The following is a 20,593-nucleotide window of genomic DNA, read 5'->3' on the forward strand; positions in this document are numbered from 1 at the left end:
CATCCTTTCCCCTCCCTCCCTCCTTCCTTCCTTCCCTTCTTTCCTTCCTTCCATTGTGGTAAAAACCATATAATGTGAAATCTACCCTCTGAACAAATTTTGTTGTTGTTGTTAATCCTCAGCTAAGATATTTTTTCCCATTGATTTTTAGAGAGAGTAGAAGGGAGGGGGGGGAGGAGAGAGAGAGAGAGAGAGAGAGAGAGAGACATGGATGTGCGAGAGACACATCAATTGGTTGCTTCCCACACATGCCCTACGGGGGCCAGGTATCGAATTTGCAACCCAAGTGCCCTTGACCTGGAATCGAACCCCTCACCCTTGGGTCCACAGACCAACACACTAACCACTGAGCAACAGGCAGGACTCTGGACAAATGTTTAACTGTACAATGTGTTGTTGTTGACAATGCTCGAATTACTGTTGACAATGCTCAAATTGCTGTACATCAGCTCTCTAAAGCTTTTTCATCCTGCATGACTGAAACTCTATGCCCATCGAATAGTAACTCCTTATTTCCCACCCTGCTCCCAGCACCTACCATTTCCCTTTCTGTTTTCATGAGTTTGACTACTACAGATGCCTCATATAAATGGACCCATGCAGCTTTGTTGTTTCATAACTGGCTTATTTCACATAGCATAATGTCCTCAGGGTTTATCTATGCTGCAGCACATGACAGGATTTCATTTTTAAGGCTGAATAATATCCCATTGTATGTTTAGACCACATTTTATTTATTCATTCATTGATGGACATTTAGATTGTTTCCAACTCTTAGCTATTATAGATGATGCTGCAGTGAATATGGTTTACAAAGACCTCTTTGTGATTTTGATTTCAATTTATTTGGATAAATACCTAGAAGCGGGATTTCTGGATCCGATGGTATTTCTCTTTTTAATTTTCTGAGGACCCTCCATACTGGTTTTCATAGTGTCTGAACTACTTTACATCTCCACCAACAGTGCATAAAGGTTTTCTCCACTTTTTTTTTTTTTTTGGACAGTGGTCAACCTAACAGGTATTAAGTGACTGTGGTCTTCATTTACATTTTCCTTTTGATTAGTGATGTTGAGCATCTTTTCATATACATCTTGGCCATTTTTCTTCTTCAGAGAAGTGTCTACTCAAGTGCTTTTCCTATTTGTTATTCAGGTCATTTGCATTTTTGCTATTGAGTTGTAGGAGTTCCATATACTAGTATTAACTCCTTATCAGATACGTGGTTTGCAAATACTTTCTCCCAGTCCATAGGTTACTTTTTCTCTCTGCTGATTAATTCATTTGTGACACACATTTCCAGAACCTTCCTGGCAAAAAGTCTCCCCTGCTTCATGCTTCACGTACCTGCAGTGTTTCTGCTCACTGGACAGTGGGAGAATACAGACTATCCTGCACCATGTGAACTCGGGATTCTTCTTCCTCCTCCTTTTAGTAGTTCTTTTCCCCGCCTTGGTGGTTTTCTCATGTGCATGCTCCAGTTCACACTCAGTCAAAGACTTAAGGGAAACCCTCTGACATCTCAAATATATATATATATATTTCTGTACATTTCTTAATATATATGCCTCTCCTTCCTCTCTGACACTCTTCCCCACAAATGCAGGCTGCCTTAACCCGTCTCAAATTTCAGAGTCTGACTTCTTGACTTAAGGAAACTGCTGAGCTCTCTCTCTCCCAGCGGTTCTCAACCTGTGGGTCGCGACCCCTTTGGCAGTCGAACGACCCTTTCACAGGGGTCGCCTAAGACCATCCTGCATATCAGATATTTACATGACAACTCATAACAGCAGCAACATTACAGTTATGAAGTAGCAACGAAAATAATTTTATGGTTGGGTCACAACATGAGGAACTGTATTCAAAGGGCCAGAAGGTTGAGAACCACTGCGTCTAGACACTCCCTGTGCTGCAGCCTGGAAACTCTCTTGCCAGGCAGTAAGCTGGAGCATAAGGGTCCCCTCCTTTCTTTCTCTCCTCTCAGCGATCACAGATGTGTTGCCTGTTGTTAAATACCTGAAAGCCACTGTTTTCAGAATACTGTTTTATATAGTATTCTGTTATGTTTTTTTAAACAGAAGGTTCCTTTTATTCCATTGGAAGTCCTATTAGATACTGTTTTTACCTTTGCTTTGCAGATGGTGAAACTGAGGCCCAAAGAGTTTGAGTAATTTACCCAAGCTCGTGTGGATAACAGTTGGAGTAGCCAGGGCTTTGAAGTCGTGTTCTTAAATTCTAGGCTCTGTCCCAAAAGTCTTTCTTTAAAAAGTGAGAATTTTTATAAATGATAATTTGGTATTTCCCAATTACAGAAGAAGGAACTCAACATGGTTTTTCCTCCCACATAAATCCATTCAGCATTCAAAGGGGCCCGCCCATTCTGCTCATCCATGTGCTCAGAGCTCAACGTGGATGCTTTTCCAAGTGTCAACCCCGATGCTATACTAGTATTTGCGTCCTGTCTCAGATCATAGGACGGAAGCCGTTTCTCCTGAACCTTTGGGGCCACGGGATAGATTGCCAGAGCCTTCGGTGGTGACAGATGCTTGCATTGCAGAGAAATATAATCTGACTTTCCACTGCTGTATGGAAAATTCCTGTTTTCAGAGCACAAACCATTTACCCAAACAGTGTAAAGAGATTATGGCTCGCTCTCTATGCTGAATTATGCATGGTTTTTCAGCTAAGTAAAGTTCTCTGTGTTCTATTTTAAGAGCATTTCCTGCACAGAGTGTGTGTGTGTGTGTGGGGGGGGGAATCTATACTGTCCAGAAGCAACTACTTTTGATACGTTTTACTTCTACGAGGAAGAAAAGGAAACAATAAGCCTGAATCTCATACATTTTTCTTGCGTCTTGTTTAGTAATTGGTCATCAGAGACTTCTCTTCATTTTTAGAAGTGAGACTTTCCCTTTATGTTTCAAGACAGTAAAGGAAAAAATAGAAGTAAATTTGGCCTAAATTTGAAAACATCTATTGTAGCGTACTCCTTATGACATCTTTTTGGATTAGGCTGACTAATCCTGCTTAATGCATGGGAAGTATTTGCTATTAAGCGCTGTGCCTTCTCAGAACACCATGTCAAAATCATTTTAATTTGAATTATGGGAGAGATTTAAAAATATCGTATTTAAAAGAACTATTTCAAGAATGCCTCAGAGCCTCGAGTTCAGCTACAAAGAAATATGTGATGCATTGAAATAACAGAATGATTAAGGCAAGAAGAGATTTAAATTTCAGAGTTTTAGTTCAGCATTTATGGTGTAAAGTACAATGGATGTGGATCTAAAAGGTAAGTTAGATTGCTCAGCTGAATCGAAGACATTTATTTTGGGAGAAATCAAAATGACACATGGAAAAAATATTTCTGTACATTTCTTAAATGTACTTTGCATCTGATGATCTATCCTAGCAACCTTTTGCCATATTTGGATTGCAGAAAGGCCTCAATAAGCACAGTTTTTGCTGTCAGTCTTACTAAATATTGCCTGTGAGGATGGGGCATACTGGTTGGTGCCAATAAAACAAAACGAGATAACTCTGCAATTTTGACTCAGTTCGGACCCGAAACTCAGCTTTCCTTTAGGGTTACAGAATAAACACAAAAGTACATGAGTACATAAATAATACATATATGAGCTCTATTTATTGAGGGTAAGATGCCATCAATTGTAAAATGTAGCATTTTTTTTTGTGTAACATGAAAAAAGGCAAAACATTGCCAGTTAAATTATGATACATGCTTTTTTAATACTTTGAATTTTTAAATTTACTATGTATTTAAAAAGTTTTTAAAACAAACTGAAGAATATTATCACTTCTATGCATACTTTAAAATGAGAATGCAATCTAGATAAATGAGGTGTCCCCAAACTATCTTCATATTCAAAAACTGAATTTGCTAATCACCTGTGATTCAGAGTTACCTAAGCCCAAGTTTTTGATGCAATACCATCCTCCATGCCATTAGAGCATTTTGAATGCAGTATTCTTAAAAGTGCTCCATTATTGTATCCAGGACTTGCTCCAAGTGCTAAAAGCCATTCTGCAAAGTTTGATGTGTATACCCTGTCAATGACAATGGCATCGTCACTACAGCCCAGCCGGAAATTGTGAGATGCCATTGATTCACTGATTATAAGACACATTCTTATTTCAATGGTGATAAAATAAAAAAAATGTGCATCCTAGAAGAGCTGAAATTTTATATTTTTTTATGTGCCTTTATATGTGTAAATGCACACATATATAAACATCTTTAAAAGACAGAAAAGAAAATTCTATCTTCCAAGATCACACTCCAGAGAATAGAAAATCTTTCTTCCTTTCCTGGTACAGATTTCATCTGTGCACTTACCTCTGACTTTGGCATTTCTCTAATTGCTGACCCCAGCCCAGTTATGGAACTCTACCTTAGTTGTACCTGGACATGTAGCTTTTTTTCGGGAAGTACTTACTGAGCAAGTTACCATGAAGAAAGAAAATAAACAGGGATGACCACATGGCATTGTGGGAAAAGAGTGAGGTTTGGATAAAAAGGGAGAAGATATGAGCCTCACTGAGCTATAAAATTGATCAGTTATGAGACATTCATTAAGTCACATACTTTTCCTGAGCCTCATTTCCTCATCTGAAAATAGTGGTGCAATAATACCACTTGACAGGTTTGTTGAGAAAGCAGATGAGATAACATGTATACAGATGTAAAATTAATACAAACACAAATCTCACTTGTACTGCCAGTGTGCTGTGGGTCAAGAGACGGGGCCTTTGTTGATGGTACATGATCCCTGACTTTGTCCCTAGCAAAGCAGAAGAATAGACATCTAGGAAGGAACTGAGCCAGCTTTGCAAGATTGAAGCAATGAAGACTGACCAGGGAATAAGAAATGTTCTGAAGCTGGGGTAAAAAAGGAAGCCAACGTTTTATGTAGCTCTATTAGGACCCCTGTCTCTATACCTACCTTCTCCATGAAAACCTTCCTCATCCCAGGTGATAGGCTGACCAGATACGAGACTTGAAGTAGGAGAAGTGTTATGCATCTCCCATCATCTGGTTGTAATATACTGACATCACAGGAAATGAGGATTTGTAACTGTTGACAATGTGACGGAACATGAAAAATAATAATGTATAAAATCAGCTGTATAAATTATGATTTGTCATTTATGTGTTGTTTGTCAATATTTTTGGCAAGATGGTTTTTAAAAAAGAATATTAAGAGAGCCATTCTCATATTGTGACATACCCATTTTGTCAAATTGTGCCTGCCCATTCCTGTTGCCTATAGTCAGGATGGTTAATACATTTCATATCTCCTATCATGTCCAATCAATTGGTGGTGACTTCTAGGCATACTCTGTTGAAATATATTCTCAGGCCATATTCATGTTCACCAAGTAAGTGTTCTGTGAGGACTTAAATATTAGTATCTTCCATGGATGAGGGAGAGGAAAATGTATTCAGTGCTCCATTAATCCACCGACCCTAGCCTGTGACCCAGGCCAGTTGTCCATAGCTTAGAAGGGAGTTGATTGTGCACTTATTCTAATCTTGATATCAGTCCTGTAACTGTCACTAGTCATCTTGCCCTGATGCTAGTGTCCCAAACTCTTCTGAAACAAGTGATTAGTCTATGAATTGACAAATTTTGATTGGTTGCTTATTGTGTATCAGGAATTGTGCTAGAATCTGGAGGTATATCAATGAACAAGAGAGTTGGAGTCCCTACAGTCCTGATGTCAGGAAGGAAGATAAACCTTCAACAAGCACACATAATATTTAATACAATTACCTTATGTGCTCTCGAGGACAAGACCTGCACAGCGTATTATGAATATATAAAAATGGGGGAATCCTGGCCTATTCCAGGCATCAGTGAAGGTTTCCTTGAGAAAGACTCATAGCAACCATGCTGTCACTTTTCAATGTGTCTTTAATATTTTCCAGGAAAACCTGTCTGTGAGACATATGAGCAGCAATATCAAGAAAGCACATTTGAAATATAATATTGTGAAAGGTTGCCATGCGTCTTCCCTGGGCCATCTTCGCCTCCCCACTTGACTGGGAACCAGAGGGTCTTTATGGGCCTTGAGGGTTTAGCCACTGGGCCATTGCTTTCCCACAGGGAAACTTAGCAGCAGCAAAAGCTCACGGAACTCTGAACTTTATGAGAGGACATGACTCCCATTCCCCAGGCTGCCGTGTCTGGCATTCACAGAGGCGGTGGAGCCTGACCGAGTCCTCACTGCCCAACAGCCTGTGGAGGAAAAGTGCTCTTTCCCCAAGTGCTTCTCTCCCAGAGGAATGCCCCGCCACCACTTCCTCCCAGATGATGGCCTGAGATGACACATGTCATCCCTCATTCTGGATTCAGTACAGGAGTACACACACACTGCCACGGGTGTCTGTACTTTTTATGTGCTTGACGTTGTTTTCTGCTTGTTTGTTTATCACCACCCACTTCTTTCTCTTCTACACGAGTCATGGTTAATCCCCGATTCTTCTAGAACCCTTGCAAGCCCCTGCAGGCCCCAGCCCTCTTCTCCTTTCCTGATTCTCAGAAGCACATGTTTGCATTAGTCTCACCAAAGCTTGGAGGCCGCCAAGGGAAAGAACTGTTTGATTCTTACCTACATGCTGACCGAAATACATTTTGGAAGGATAACAGAGTTGACCTGGTTGACGAAGAGGCAGGAGGGCAATTCAGTGGGGAGAGTCCCGTAGGGTCAGGGGCTTCCAGACGTTGGTGGAAGCGCATTGCCACGTGCCAGAGACTAGTGGCCTCCAGAAAGGAAAATGCAGTGACGGACAAATGGTGGAGTAGAGGACGGATGTCCTTGTCACGACCTGTATTCTTTCCTCCTGCGGAGGAGGTGCAGCTCTGCGGGGACCGTGTCTTGTTCTGATTTGGGGAGGCATCATACTTCCTGGCTTCAGGCATCCACGGTGGCGTTGGACAGTGGCCTCCCCTTGTGAACTCCCACCTAACTGCTGTTCTCGGAAGGTAGAGAGCTGCTGGAGGGTGTGGCCCCCGCACTAGCCAGCTAGGCTGGTGGCATCTGCCCAGGGCGTGTATACCATCAATAGTCTTACTTTCTCAGCCTTCTTGTTATGCAGTACAAATCTGTGTAGCCTTTTTTTTTTCTAAAGCTCGCAATCAATAAACTGTGAATCTGTGACTGTAAATAAGAGAACTTGTAAAAATGCATTTACGTTGATATTTCCAACTTGAAATTTATTTTGCTTTTACTTCAGTTTATTTATGAGTCAGGAGCGATACTGATGGAGAATCTGTTTCCACACTAATAACACTAAAATAGATTTAGATGCATATCAGATGGAAGCTGAGTATCATTTTTAATTATGATTAAAGTGACGTTTCATTATTTTCCCCAGGGGAGTCATGAATTTTGACTCTGCATGAAATGTTAATTGAATGCACCTCCTGCCCCTTCAATCAGAGGATTTTCTTGGAAAATAATTGTGGTTTTGTGTGGGCAGTTGCTACAAGGGGAACTTTCGCTAACATGAGTTCAAAGAATCATCCCAGATGCCATTCCCTTTCTTGCCTGTCGCAGCCAGGAGACGAATCAGATGCGTGGGATTTGGATCACAGCCCCAGCACTAGTTAGTTCATCTTTCCGAGCCCGAGTTTCCTCAACTGTACAGTGGGCATGACACCTACCTCACAAGAGGAGGATTTCATGAAACATGTAAAATACATAGTGAAATGGCTGGCACATAGTAAATGCACTTAATAGTGTTGTTGTTGTTGTTACATTATTGAAGTCACAATAAAAATGGGAAATCTCAAACTAATAAATCCATCCATGGAAGTGCTGGGCAGAGAGCAACAGGGGCACAGGTGAGCAGGAAGGAAGGTGAGTTTGGAAGAATTCCAAAAGGGGGTGTTGATCCCCTTAGCAGCTGTCTCTGGGGTTGCTTATATTTTAGGGTACCCTCACTCACTTCTGAGAGGCAGAATAATGTAGTAAAACGGGCATAGGCTGTGAAATTAGATGAGCATGGGATCAAATCCTAGGGTTTTTAAAATGGGAATAAAATGCTATTTTTAGTAACTGTGAAGATTATGTATAATGGGGTGGGGGGGAAGAATCATCAATATACTTGGTGCCAAGTACCAGGGGCCACAGTTATGAACTGATCCAAGAAAGCATAAATGGGGAACACATTCACCATGATGAGCTTATGAAGATTCTTCTTCTAATTAAGGGAAAATGCCATTGAGCTTTTGGTTGGTTTTCAGAAAAGTGAGCTGAAGATCATGAAAGGGCCTTGACATCAAAGTTGGGGTCTTTGCCATCAGTGATCTCTGTCCCTCAAGAGTCCAGTTCTCAACCCCATGTCTCCTTGACCATGTTAAGAGCCCAGCCACCTGGCCATTAGGACCTAATTGTTGGGAGGGTGACCAGCTTGTTAGCTTTTCCTGGGACTTTCCCAGTTCTAGCACTTGAAGTCCTGCCTCCTGGGAAACAACTTCGAAGCAAACGGGATGGGTTCATGGCTACTTGTCACACTAAAGATGAGAGGGGACTTTCGGAAAGCCCTGGCATCATCACAGTGCCAACAATTACATTTATGTGAAGCTACTTTTCCCCTAAGCCTAACAAATTTCCATTTTAAATTGCATATTAGACAGATGGCTTACATTTAAAAAACAAGCGGGAGAACACTGATCACCTGGGTCTCTAGAGTGAAACACGATGATGTGAAGCATTCACTTTGCTGTAGTTCTCCCCAACTAATGGTTTGGGTGTACTGGTGTCTTTTTTTCTTTCTTTCTTTCTTTCTTCCTTTCTTTCTTTTTTTTCTTCCTTTCTTCCTTTCTTTCTTTCTTTCTTCTTCTTCTTGTTTGTTTTTTTCTAAATTTTTATTTATTTTAGTCCACAGGCCAACGCTCTATCCACCGAGCTAAACCTGCTAGGGCTTGTTTTGTTTTTTAACGGGTATCGTTTGAATGGGAAATGTGGGCATTTCAGTGTCTGAAGGGGTGTAGGGCACATGGACAGTGAGACACTCAAACCCTCCCCAGACAAAACCTTTGTCCCCATCATGTGGCAAGAGATGCAGCCCTAGCCCCAGTTAGGTGCCCCCTGCCCCAGCCCAGTGATTCCCCACAGGAACCACTCTTCCTGCCTTCTGGAGCTTTTTAGAAAGACTGACACCCAGGCCACACCTTCAGAGACTCTGATCCCAGGCTTGGGCCAGGCATCAGGATCCCTCCAAGCCCCCTGAGGGGATTCTAGCATGCTGCCAGTCCTGAGAGCACTTTTTTAATCAGACAGGATGTTTGCACTGTAGGTGGCTCTGGATGCCAGCACATTCCTTACCTCCCAGGCGTCACAGGGCACAAATTAATGGGCAGGTGAGAAGGGAACTTCAAAGACCTGTCTGGGGCATCTGAGGGGAGATGAAAGACCATGATGCTCATTCCCTAAGCAGAACAAAGCATTGGATTTGACATCCCACAGAACAATGGGGCAGAGGTTAAGCCTGTGCTGCTTAGGAGCCTCTTGGGAGTGTCACCCATCAGGAACAAAGTGCCTTGTCCTGACCCCTGCATGCTAGCCCTGATGGTCTGGGCCATTTCATGGGTGTAGTTAAAGTGGACACAAAAAATACAACCTTTCGATTTGCATGATTTTGTGAGAGCTTCTGGATCAAGTGAATAGCAATCTGTTTTCAGAGATCACCTCAGGTCATTTCCGGGAAGAAACTGCCTAATTTTGTATTGGACACTTGGAAATAATTTGTGCTGTGGCGGGATGTATCAAAACAAGGCTAACAGGCAATGTATTAGGAAGACAGACATTATTTGACAAGTAAACATTCAGCGTCAACAGCAAACCTATCTGAGGGATCATACATTCACTCAGCACAAGTACCCTAGTGCTTACTCTGCCCAGCACCATACCAGGATCTGGGAGCACCGAGTGAGCCTTCCAGGAGCCTGCACTCCTCTAGGGTCCTTCAAAAAGCATGCTGACCCTGGATGTGGAATGGGGTGGGTCACTTGAGAATGAGCAAAAGAATATCTCCGCACCAGACATTGACAGCTGCGAATCACAGCTATTTGGCTGTGTCTCTTAGGGGTTTTGGAGCTAATGCTTCATAGAGTTTTCATAGGGAAGAAATGAGAGATATATTTCAATTACTTTTTAGAAGTCAGATTTACATAATCATTTGATGGACTGCCATTCGCTATGGGCTTCCTGAAGTGGCATTAGAGCCACTGTCCCTGCAAGGGCCTCGCCCTGGAGTTGCAGCCAGATACCTCCCCGAACAGGGCAAATGAGCCCACTCAGCTGCGAGTGGATGGCCCTGGGCCAGGGATAATTAGGCCAAATGGGTGTGAAAATCCACCCAGGAGGAGAAAAGAAAGGAAAGCATTCTCTTTAATTAATCACTCTTTTTCTAAACTTGAGAGCAAAACACTAAGATTAAAATCCATTTTAATAATATAGTCTTCATTAATGTGAAATATGGTTTTAGGCAGACTTTAATTCAAGGCCTTGCTTTTCAGTGGAAAAGAATATTGCTTTTTGTGTGACCTTTAATAAATCCAGAACTGACAATATGGAATTACAGGGGATTTCTTAAGCAGTGAATTCCAAGAAGGCCCTTTCCCCACAGACTGGTTCCCTGGGTGGCAGATGAGTCCACGCTGTGACATTTGTGCCGTGCATAGGCGGCTGTGACTTCTGCAGGCTGCACGTGAGAGAATATGTGAGTGTGGGGTCCCTTCTCTTTGTGCTAGAACCACATCTTCTGGGGCTGGTGTGGTCCGCGTCCAGCCTGGTTGGCATCCAGGCCCTGTCTGTGGACGGAAGGGATGACTGAATGAGTGACGTTGCCAGAAGGTAACTTCACTGTTCTCAGTACTAAAATTTGGCATCTCCCATGGGTCAAGGCTATTGAGTTTGCCATTTGTAAAATTTTTTACAAACTGTAATCATAAGTCTCTTCTTCCGTTAACGTTTGCTCCAGTCTGTATGATTCAGTCAGCATCTGTTTCTGTACTTTGGTAGTTTGCCTAGTTATTAAACGCAGATTTTGTGACAAAGAGTCTGAAGAACTAATTTGCTTTCCTTAAAATTTCGGCAGGAAGACCTGAAACCTCTTTATGACGTTTGGAGGCCACATCTGTACTCTACCTGGTGACTGACACCTGGTTCCTTGACTGGGGTGGCAAGAGAAAAGGGAGATCACCAGGAGCAGCTGCTAGGTTGGTCCAGTCAGTGGTACACTGTGTATGTGATGGAAAGGACATGCAGCCCCCACCTTCAAGGGTCTCTGTCAAGTGAGGGTAACGAAGAAATACACAGACAGCACCAAGACATGGGCCTAGGTCCTGAGGCAGTAGGATCTGTGCCAAGCATGGAGGAAGGAGTAGGGGTTACTCTGGCAGAGAGGGGACGGCTGGTGCAGGCAGGCAGAGTGTGGCTGCCATGTGCTTAAACCTGAGGGCCACAGCCATGTCACCTCGGGGCTGCAGGGTGTTTGGTTTGACAGCAGCTCAGGACAAGAAGACGGCAGTGGAGAGGCAGGGCCTATGTTATTACAAGTCTCAAGAAGCCATATTAAGAAAACTCTTTTCGCCCAGCAGGTGTGGCTCAGTGGTTGAGCAGTGACCTATGAATCAGGAGGTCACAGTTCGATTCTCATTCAGGGCACATGCCCAGGTTGCAGGCTCAGTCCCCAGTGTGGGTGTGCAGGAGGCAGCCATTCGATGATTCTGTCTCATCGTTGATGTTTCTATCTCTTTGCCTCTCCCTTCCTCTCTGAAATCAATAAAAATTAACAAATCCAAACGAAAAAATAAAAGATATTTGTTGTCTAAGTGCAATGGAGACGCATTCAGCAAGGGAATGGCACAGTGAAACATCGGTTTTATTTATGAAGAAAACTTTGGGAACAGAATGGAGGGGAGCAGAGACAAGGAGGCCCATCAGAAGGCAGGTTTAGTGGACAGTGGGGGGAAAGACGGAACTGATTCTAGAAAGAGACCCAAGGCTTGAAATCACATCCTCTGTAAAGATTTGAGCAGTTCAACCTTGATGGAGCTTCCAAAATAGCCCTAGAGACCCTCACTCCTCAAAGTATGGTTCACAGACCAGCAGCCCAGGCCTCACCTCTGGGCCTCTTAGAAATGCTGAGTCTCAGCCTCACCCCAGACCTCCTGAGTCAGAACCTGCACTGTAACAAGCTCTCTAGGTCATCGGATGTATGTGAAGGTTTGAGAAGCACACCTGTAGTGGGTCATGGGAAGGACGAATGCATCGCTACAAGGTGTAAGTGAGTTAGGAAATGTGGGAGCCTTCCCTACCCAAGGTCAAGACAGAGGGGCAGGGGGGGCAGAAGACAGTCAAGGTTACAAAATTATGGATGCAAAGACGGAGTCAGCAAACCTTGGTCATGGATGTAGGAGTAAGATTGGGGCTAATCAGGTTAGCATTTGAGTTCTGCTGTGGTCATTGCCACGTTCCTCAGTGTCTGTGAGGGGCAACATGGGAGTTATCTCCACAGGGTACCCTTAGGAGCTGTCTCCGTACCCAGGAAACCTTTTATCAGTCCCTCTGAGCTCACGGATGCTGTGCATGTGGCTCCCAAGGAGTTAATGCCCCTAATTAGTGATGGCAACTCTACATTTGTATATGACATTACATAATCAAGTTTGTATCATTGCTCTTTTATAACTCACTTAAACTTTTCAAAACAGCACAGTGTGGGCAGGGAGAGCGTGTGCAGGCCCCTGACAGGTCGCATTCCAGCCTTTCCTCAGGGGGAGAGAGAGAACACAGACAGGAGCGGGGAATGGAAGAGCTGTGTCCAGGTCTGCCAAAATCAGGGATGGCGTCCTTGTCTGGAACAGATCCTAGTTGAATTCTTTTCATTACAAGCAGATACAAAGTTCAGGATCCCGGGAGACAAGGGCCCACCAAGAGGTTCAGTCTTTGTTTCTTTTCTCACAGGTAAAGCACCACCAGACATGACCGTCAGCATTCTTTCCTCTGACAGATGCAGGGCTTTTTTGAAGGAGTGACACTCCTGGAACCCGAGCTCCCATGCTTGGTGATGGGGGTGAGCGTCAGGGTTCTGCTCAGAGCCACAGGCAGGCCTTTGGTCGGGGCAGTTGAATAACATTTTACAGTTGCTGGGGCCATGTTCTGCCTCTTTGGGGACTTTCCTTGTGTAATTTGGACACATTTCTCCTCATTCTTTTCTAGAAATCAACTAGGTAAGGAGGGCCTCTTTAGAAGGGACTTGACCTCCCATGTTCTCACCTTTTGTTGTAAATGCATGAGAAATCTGGGAAGAGATGCAGATCTTTGCAAACTTTAAGAGCTAGAAATAGTCAAATTGCTCATCTTCTAGGCTTCTTACAAGAAGGAAAAATCATCACATATAGGGGTGAGAAGGCCTTGGACCCCAGGGAGGGGGCTTTTGTGAGAGTTCCCCATAATTAATTCATAAGAGAGGTTCTCAATCTAGGACTTACCGTGGCTTCAAAAATTCCATGCACTATCTGAAATAATTGTGCCTATGTTTGTATTTGTGCATTTGTACATGTTAAGGGGAAGCAGAACCAAGTCATTCATAAAATTGCCAAGGCTGTGATTTCAAGTAGCTTAAGAACTTAGAGAATGTTTAATGGTTTTAAGTATACGAAGAGCCTTCAGGTACATGCTGCGTAGTCCTCATGTCATCCCTGGGAATGGGGCCAAGCAGAGAACATGATCTTCAGTTGATAGCGAGAAAACTGGGGCATAGAAATATTCAGTGCTCATTGGCCACATTCCTATTTATTCTCAGATACTGGACACAAAGCCAGGGTTCTGACTCCTGTTCTTTCAACTCTGACACAGGCTCAAGGAACAGAAATTATTGGCTCCACCTACCTAATCCAGGGCATTTGGACATTTGGAACCATTTAAGGTCCTTACATCCTGAATCGAGAAAATTGATTTCTGTGTGTGCAAGCCAGATCTCCGCCAATTAAAATATGCCTTTTCCCCATATTTTGCTGACTTGAGGGTCATGGGTAGTGTGAAGTGACAAAGCTATTTCTAGGTCAAAGCTGGTTCTGGGTATGACAGCTGAAGATAAGAGAGACCTTTCCTCAAAAAAAATACCCACAAGCACCCCTCTCCTGTTCTTTTCCTCAGTCCCCTCCTGGGGGGACTCCTTTGAAAATGTAGATGCCTCCCCCTCTTTTGATGAAGGTGGACCTTAAACTTTGTTTTGAGCCACACTACTCCAAAAAGCTCCATTCACAATCAAATTCATTTCTAAAGGAAAATATCTATGTATTTGAATGTTTGCATCCTGTTCCAACATACGGGAATGGAAGTCCGATGCGTCACCTCCCTGAGCTCTGTAGAACCGGCATCACCACATGAACCTCGCTGGGTTACTTGTGCAGACTGAGTGAGGTGAAGGGGAAAGGTGCCATCACCATGCCCGGCCCAGAGTAGGAGCATTTGTCTTGGGAACTTTGTAGTTGTGCATTTGTACATGTTAAGTGGAAGCAGAAAGTTCCCAAAAGTGGGCATTTGTCTTGTGGTCTTTCAGAATGAGTTTCAGGTTGGTATTTCTGTTCTGTCATCCCTGCTTTACAGCCTAGAACAGTGATGGCGAACCTTTTGAGCTTGGCATGTCAGCATTTTGAAAAACCCTAACTTAACTCTGGTGCCATGTCACATATAGAAATTTTTTGATATTTGCAACCATAGTAAAACAAAGATTTATATTTTTGATATTTTATATATTTAAATGCCATTTAACAAAGAAAAATCAACCAAAACAATGAGTTCGCATGTCACCTCTGACACGCGTGTCATAGGTTCGCAATCACTGGCCTAGAAGAACGTATGCTGGAACAGACATTCTAGGAGTGGAGTGTTTCTCCAGTCTTATAGCTCTTCCCTTTTGAACATGTCTCAAGGTTAAACGTTTCTGAATGTTTGATATTTTTATTGGATTCAGTCCAATAGAAAGACAGCCAAGTAAGTAGCATTAACTAAAAATGCCACCAGAACCATTGTATAATTTGTAGTGCACTGAGGTTTTTTTTGTTTTCAATTTCACTCTAATTCAAGAAATGGATGTCTTTCCAAGCAGGTGCTCACTGGACACGTGTTTGCTCTATGCCTAACTCTGTGCTACATGCTGGAAGTTGGATTTCGCATTCCCAGGTCTGACTGGGGAGACAAGATTAATGTACAGGAAACTTTGGAGAGCAACTTGTATGCTGTCGAAAGGCATAGATTACATGCTTATTGAATATTTTAAAAACAAATTGCTATCTTCATGAAATTGAATCCAGCTCACTGGAATGATGGGAGGAGGGTATAGAAGATCAGTTTCTAACTCTTAAAGCGAATGTGCTTCAAACTAATGAAGGGCCCTCCAATAGTGAAGTGTATGCTCCATGAATAACCTTTGGTGCACATGGCAAGTGGAAAAGTCCCTATGGATCACTTAGGAGGTTAAAATGATTAAATAAGGGAACGTGTTTCGGTGAAAAATAGAAAATCATGATTCAGGCAGTGGGCAAGGCATAACCAACAGTAACACAGTTAGCCTGTGCAAGGAGGAGGGTCTCAGGTTACTTAGAGAAATGCAGGAAACGATTTACTATGGATCAGCTGTCATGTCTTATATTTTAAAGTCATTATTGTTCAGTTATTTACAAAGAAGATAATTAAAATTACTAGGAGTCTCCCTGGCTTGGAATGGCAAGTAGTGTTAGTATTCCAGCCTATTTCTTTCCAGTGTTTGGTATAGGGTGTGTGTGTTTTGTGTGTGCTCTGAAATCACATTCTGTGTATAAAATTATTTTTTTACAATATTAAATATTCCCATATCATTAAAAATGCCTTGAGCTATGTTTTTAAATGGCTGCAAACTGTTCTGACTTACTGATGTGTATGCATTTCAGATTTCTTCCTTAAGATGAAGTCCCAGTAGATAAATTACTGGGTCAAAGGATATACACATATAACACTCTTCTTTCCAGATTTGTCATTTTACTTTCCCACTAGCCATAGTTAGGTGCTCTCCCTTTCACAAATCCTGCCAATATCGAATGGTATTAGTTGGTGTGTGTGTGTTTTTATGTTGGTAGCAAAATCACCTCATCTTTGTTTTAATTCGTTAGTCTTTAATTATTGATTGAGCATTTCCCCAGGGCTTAATAGCATTTTTAATTTCTTTTTTTACACATTCTCTGTTCATAGCCTCTCAGCTTCCTTTTATTGGGTTAAGCTACCTTTAATAAAGTTATTTAAACGACTGTGAGATTAAGAAAAGAAGGTCCTGTGTGGAATCTTCTATCTACCAATTTGCTAATTCCACGTGGGCAGTGGCTTCCTCAAAGGCACGTGTAACTGAGGTTCCTTTAATACGCTGTACTTAGGTCAAGTATTTATGCAGAGGTTTTTTATTTGACAGCTAATCCATGGCTTCGCTTCGGGAAGGCATTATTTCCTCCATGTGGCCATAGATAATGGATGAGGTCATTTCCAATTCATTTGTCTTTTCCTTTTTTTCTTCTTCTGGCTCTCTTGAGTCAAATCCTTGGAAGAGCTATAGATGCAACACAATAAGAATAAAAAGTCGTGTTTCTGATGGGAGATTTGTCATTTTCCCATTTGCTGCTGTTATATGTACTCTTTAAGACCTGAGAAGATGAATTTTCTACTTGCAATTAAACTCTATTACTTTCTTCTTATTCATCATTTTTTTAAAAAATCCCTTCAATGTTTTTTTGTGGAACCTCCACCTTAATACTTTTGAACTGTTTTCTACTGTGGGCAAGACTTCTGTGGGTTTAAACAACATGCTGGAAATTTCCATTATTCTCACACTTGCCATATGATTGCTAGAAACTTTCTGATGACAGGAAGTACTTAAGAAGGGTCTTCTGCGTGATTATCTTTATTTTCAAAACCTGTTCACAGTATTGGTTTTTCATTGATTGAAATCATGGTGTGTATATAACATGTTCATGTAGATGAGTCAGTACGTAACATCCGGACACGTCCTTGGCAGTAAATTGATAACCTCACAAATGTGTTGTCTGTACCATACTATTGACTGTCACTTGAGTCACTTCCTTTGGTAATTTTATCTTGGCCTCCACATATCTTACATGGGTAATCTTAGCTATCAGAATGTGTCTTAAAAGCTTGCTCTGCTAGTTGTCATTGATATTGATAACTCAATATCAAGGTCAGTCATACAGCTGGACTAATTACTATAATTCTCTAAAAACTACAGATTTTAGAGTCACTCTATTCTGTTCTGTGACCTCAATAAATTCCTTAACCTCTCTGAGTCTCAATTTCTTGATTTAGAAAGTGGTGGTTATAGTAAAAGCATGCAGAGTCAATGTTTATATATATATATATATACAATGTTTATGTGAATGTTATTTGTAGTTGAAAATGCTCCAGTAGAGTGTGAATATACATACGGAAGCAAGGAGCCTGGTGGCAATCAGATTCAGAAGGCGAGTGGTGAAGCAACAAGACACCTCTTTCCATTCCGTATCAGAACAAAACACTCAGATTAACTGCTCACTGATAATTGCAAGAAGGAGAAATATCCCTGAAGGAAAGTTTGAAGTCGAACTCTGATTGTAGGAGAACATCTGATGCCGCAGTTCTACACACATTCTTCATAAACGTCATGTCAAGTGTTTTCCTTCCATATTTCAGGATCCTATATAGTCAATCCTCATTATCCACAGATTGCATACTTGTGAATTCACTTTTGCAATTATTTGCAATCCCAACATCAGTGCTTACAGTGCCTTCACGATCATTGATGGGTACATGAAAGTGGCAAAAATTTGAGTCACCCGCTGCACAGGTTTCCAGCAGGGGTCAAACAAGGCGACGCACCGCCTTCTTGTTCAGGTTTCGTATGTACACAGTATCTGCTTCACAGTCTATTGAGTACTGTGCTTCGTGCACTTTTGTGCTTTCTGTCGGTGATTTTGCTGTTTGAAAATGTCCTCCGCGTATAATGTGGAAGTGCTGCCTGGTGTTCCAAAGAACAAGAGGCTGTGGTATGCCTTATCTTAGATAAGCTTTGGCCATGAGTTCAATGGTGATAAATCAACCACATATATTAAATACGGTATTTTTAAACAGGAACACACAGAAAACAGGGTTATATATTTCCCAGTTGATGAAAATGCTCTCCAGAGGCTCTCAGGATCCTAGCCCTGTATTTCCCTCAGGAGCCATGAGGCCGCAGTCACTGATCCAGTGTTTGTAGGGCTCTACAGGATGTTAACTACTGTGAATAATGAGAGGTGACTATGGTTGATGATGATTTCCTTCGAGGGTGATTCCCTTGCATTGCCTTCCATTGATCTGCCAGCAAGAGATGATCTCTAGCCTGTTAGGGAAGTGCCCAGGGAGCACAGGACAGAGAGAAAAGAGAGAAAGAACTGGCCGGTGGTTTTTAGAGCAGCTGAAAAACTGGGCAGTCTCATTGAAGATGACTGTTCATTGAGAACTAGGCTAGTGGAGGGGGGGGGTGGTGGTCTAAGAGTAGTCATGCTTCCACACACATTTATTGACAGCTTTCTCTTTTTCAGACCAGAGGCTGAGGTTACAGATGTGACTTGGATAAGGCCCTACCCCCAAGGAGCTCGTTGTCATTGATCCCCACCTCTTCCCCTCCTCACCTCCCTAGGGATGGGCTGGCCATCACTGAGTACATTACACATCACAGATAGTCCATTTATCTCCACAGTGGCTCTATGAGGAGATATTATTGTCACTTTTTAGAGCGGGTGACTGAGGTCAGGTAACTTGCCCTGATTCACTCAGAACAGCAGAGAGACGAACTGGGTCCAAACAGTGGAGCTGCAGACACAGAGGCCTTCAGCAACAGGTCTGCGCTGCCCTTCCTGGCTCGGGGGTGAATGCAGAAACAAAGCCAGTTTCAAGTTGTAGGTGCTGTCTGCAGCGGGTGCTCACAAAGGCTGAATGAGCCCAGAGGAGGAGCCCTAGGTCAGCCTCACCTCCAGAGGCTCAGGAGAGAGAAGCCTAAACTAACAACTTCTCGGCAGAGCAGAGAGGGCGGGTGGGGAGACGCTAGGTGACACCTGCTTTGTGGGGTCAGCATCCTAAACCACAGCTGTGCATGGTGCATCCCAGGCCCCTTGAAACCAGTCTTCAAGAAAACAAGCTTTTGTCCGAAAGAGGCAATCACTCTGGCTAGCCTGCCCCTGTTGAGTGTGATTAAGTGCAGTTTGAATGCGCTTTCTACCGGCATTGACTTTTAAAAGTGGCTCTCCTGCTGCAGATATGAAATAAAAGCCAGTTTTATCTGGAAGACAAATAAAACCAATAAAACCAAAAAGTGCTTTGAGTTTTCTTAGGTAAGGGCTAGGTTTTCTGCATTCTTCCCACTCCCACACAGCTCCTAAAGAGGGAAGTCTGTGTGTCAGCAAGAATGTTACACATCAAAGGGATATTCAGGACTAGAGGCCCTGGAAAATTAGGCAGATAGAGGCACCTGTGCCAGTCTGAGTCCCCCTCCTGTGATCTATAGCAGTAAATTCAGAGAGCATTTCCAGATTGTAGAGATTAGGCTCTAGGGTCCGTGGGCCCCTCGCTAGGTGGGTACAGCTGGTGCATACATCAACACTGCACTCCTCGGCTTAGCCAGTGACAAGGGACCCACTATGATCATGGGATCCTAACAGATCTTCTAGTACTGGACCTAACACCCTTCAATATCTAACACCAGAAACAGGACTTTGGGTTTCTGAGGGTGACTTACTCCACCATCCTACTGTCTGTCTGTCCTTCTCCCTCTGATGCCCCTCATTGCCAGAGGGAATGCAGGGATGTGGTTCCAAGAGGATACTCCTAAATTCTTAGTCATAGAGTGGATAAAACCACTAAAAGCATAAACGGGCAAAAGAAAGATAGAAGTAGAGAGAAAGAGAGAGGGGGAAAGAGAGGACAGAAATAAGGAAGGGAGAGAGGGAAGAAAGAAGGAAGACAGACAGCATTGGAAATCCCACAGCCACAGTGAGATCCAAAATAAACACAAAAACTTGAAGAGGTATTGAGTTCAGATTAGACAAAAGCAGTTTTGGTGTTCTCTAAAACTAAGAGGTCATCTTCCAACTTTATTTTAAGTGCAAGAAATACCTGATTTCACGCACATGAGTATATGCCTAAAGAACAACCCCAGTTCTCAGCAACTAGAGAACAATCGGAAGATGTATCAGTTGGTATCCTGCTTACATATTGGTGGCTAAAACTCTTTATTTACGTTAAGTAGATTGTTCTTCCTCCGGTAGAGACTGAATCAATGAAATGCGTCTGGATTTCCCCTGCAATGTTTTGCTTCCATTTCTCCTGTTTGCACCAGGCATTAAAGTTCTGACAATTTAGTGTTAGACACTGATTAGTCTAACAAGTGCTCATCCTTCACGGCAAGATTAAATAGACCCAGCCTGTAGGCCCACTGGGTGCTTTCCCTGGCTGTGGGTGTTAACCAAAGATTTGTCTTTGCTATGTGGAGAGCATGGAGAGA

At 42.7% G+C, this 20,593-nt stretch overlaps 1 protein-coding gene across 1 annotated transcript in view; it reads left to right on the forward strand.

Moving 5' to 3' along the window:
• CLSTN2 (calsyntenin 2) overlaps positions 1-20,593 on the forward strand; it is a 394,670-nt gene that overhangs the window by 120,210 nt on the left and 253,867 nt on the right. The gene's annotated exons all lie outside the window — the stretch shown is intronic.

This window comes from Myotis davidii, unplaced genomic scaffold (genome assembly GCF_000327345.1).
Source record: "Myotis davidii unplaced genomic scaffold, ASM32734v1 scaffold415, whole genome shotgun sequence".
Lineage (NCBI taxonomy): Eukaryota > Metazoa > Chordata > Mammalia > Chiroptera > Vespertilionidae > Myotis > Myotis davidii.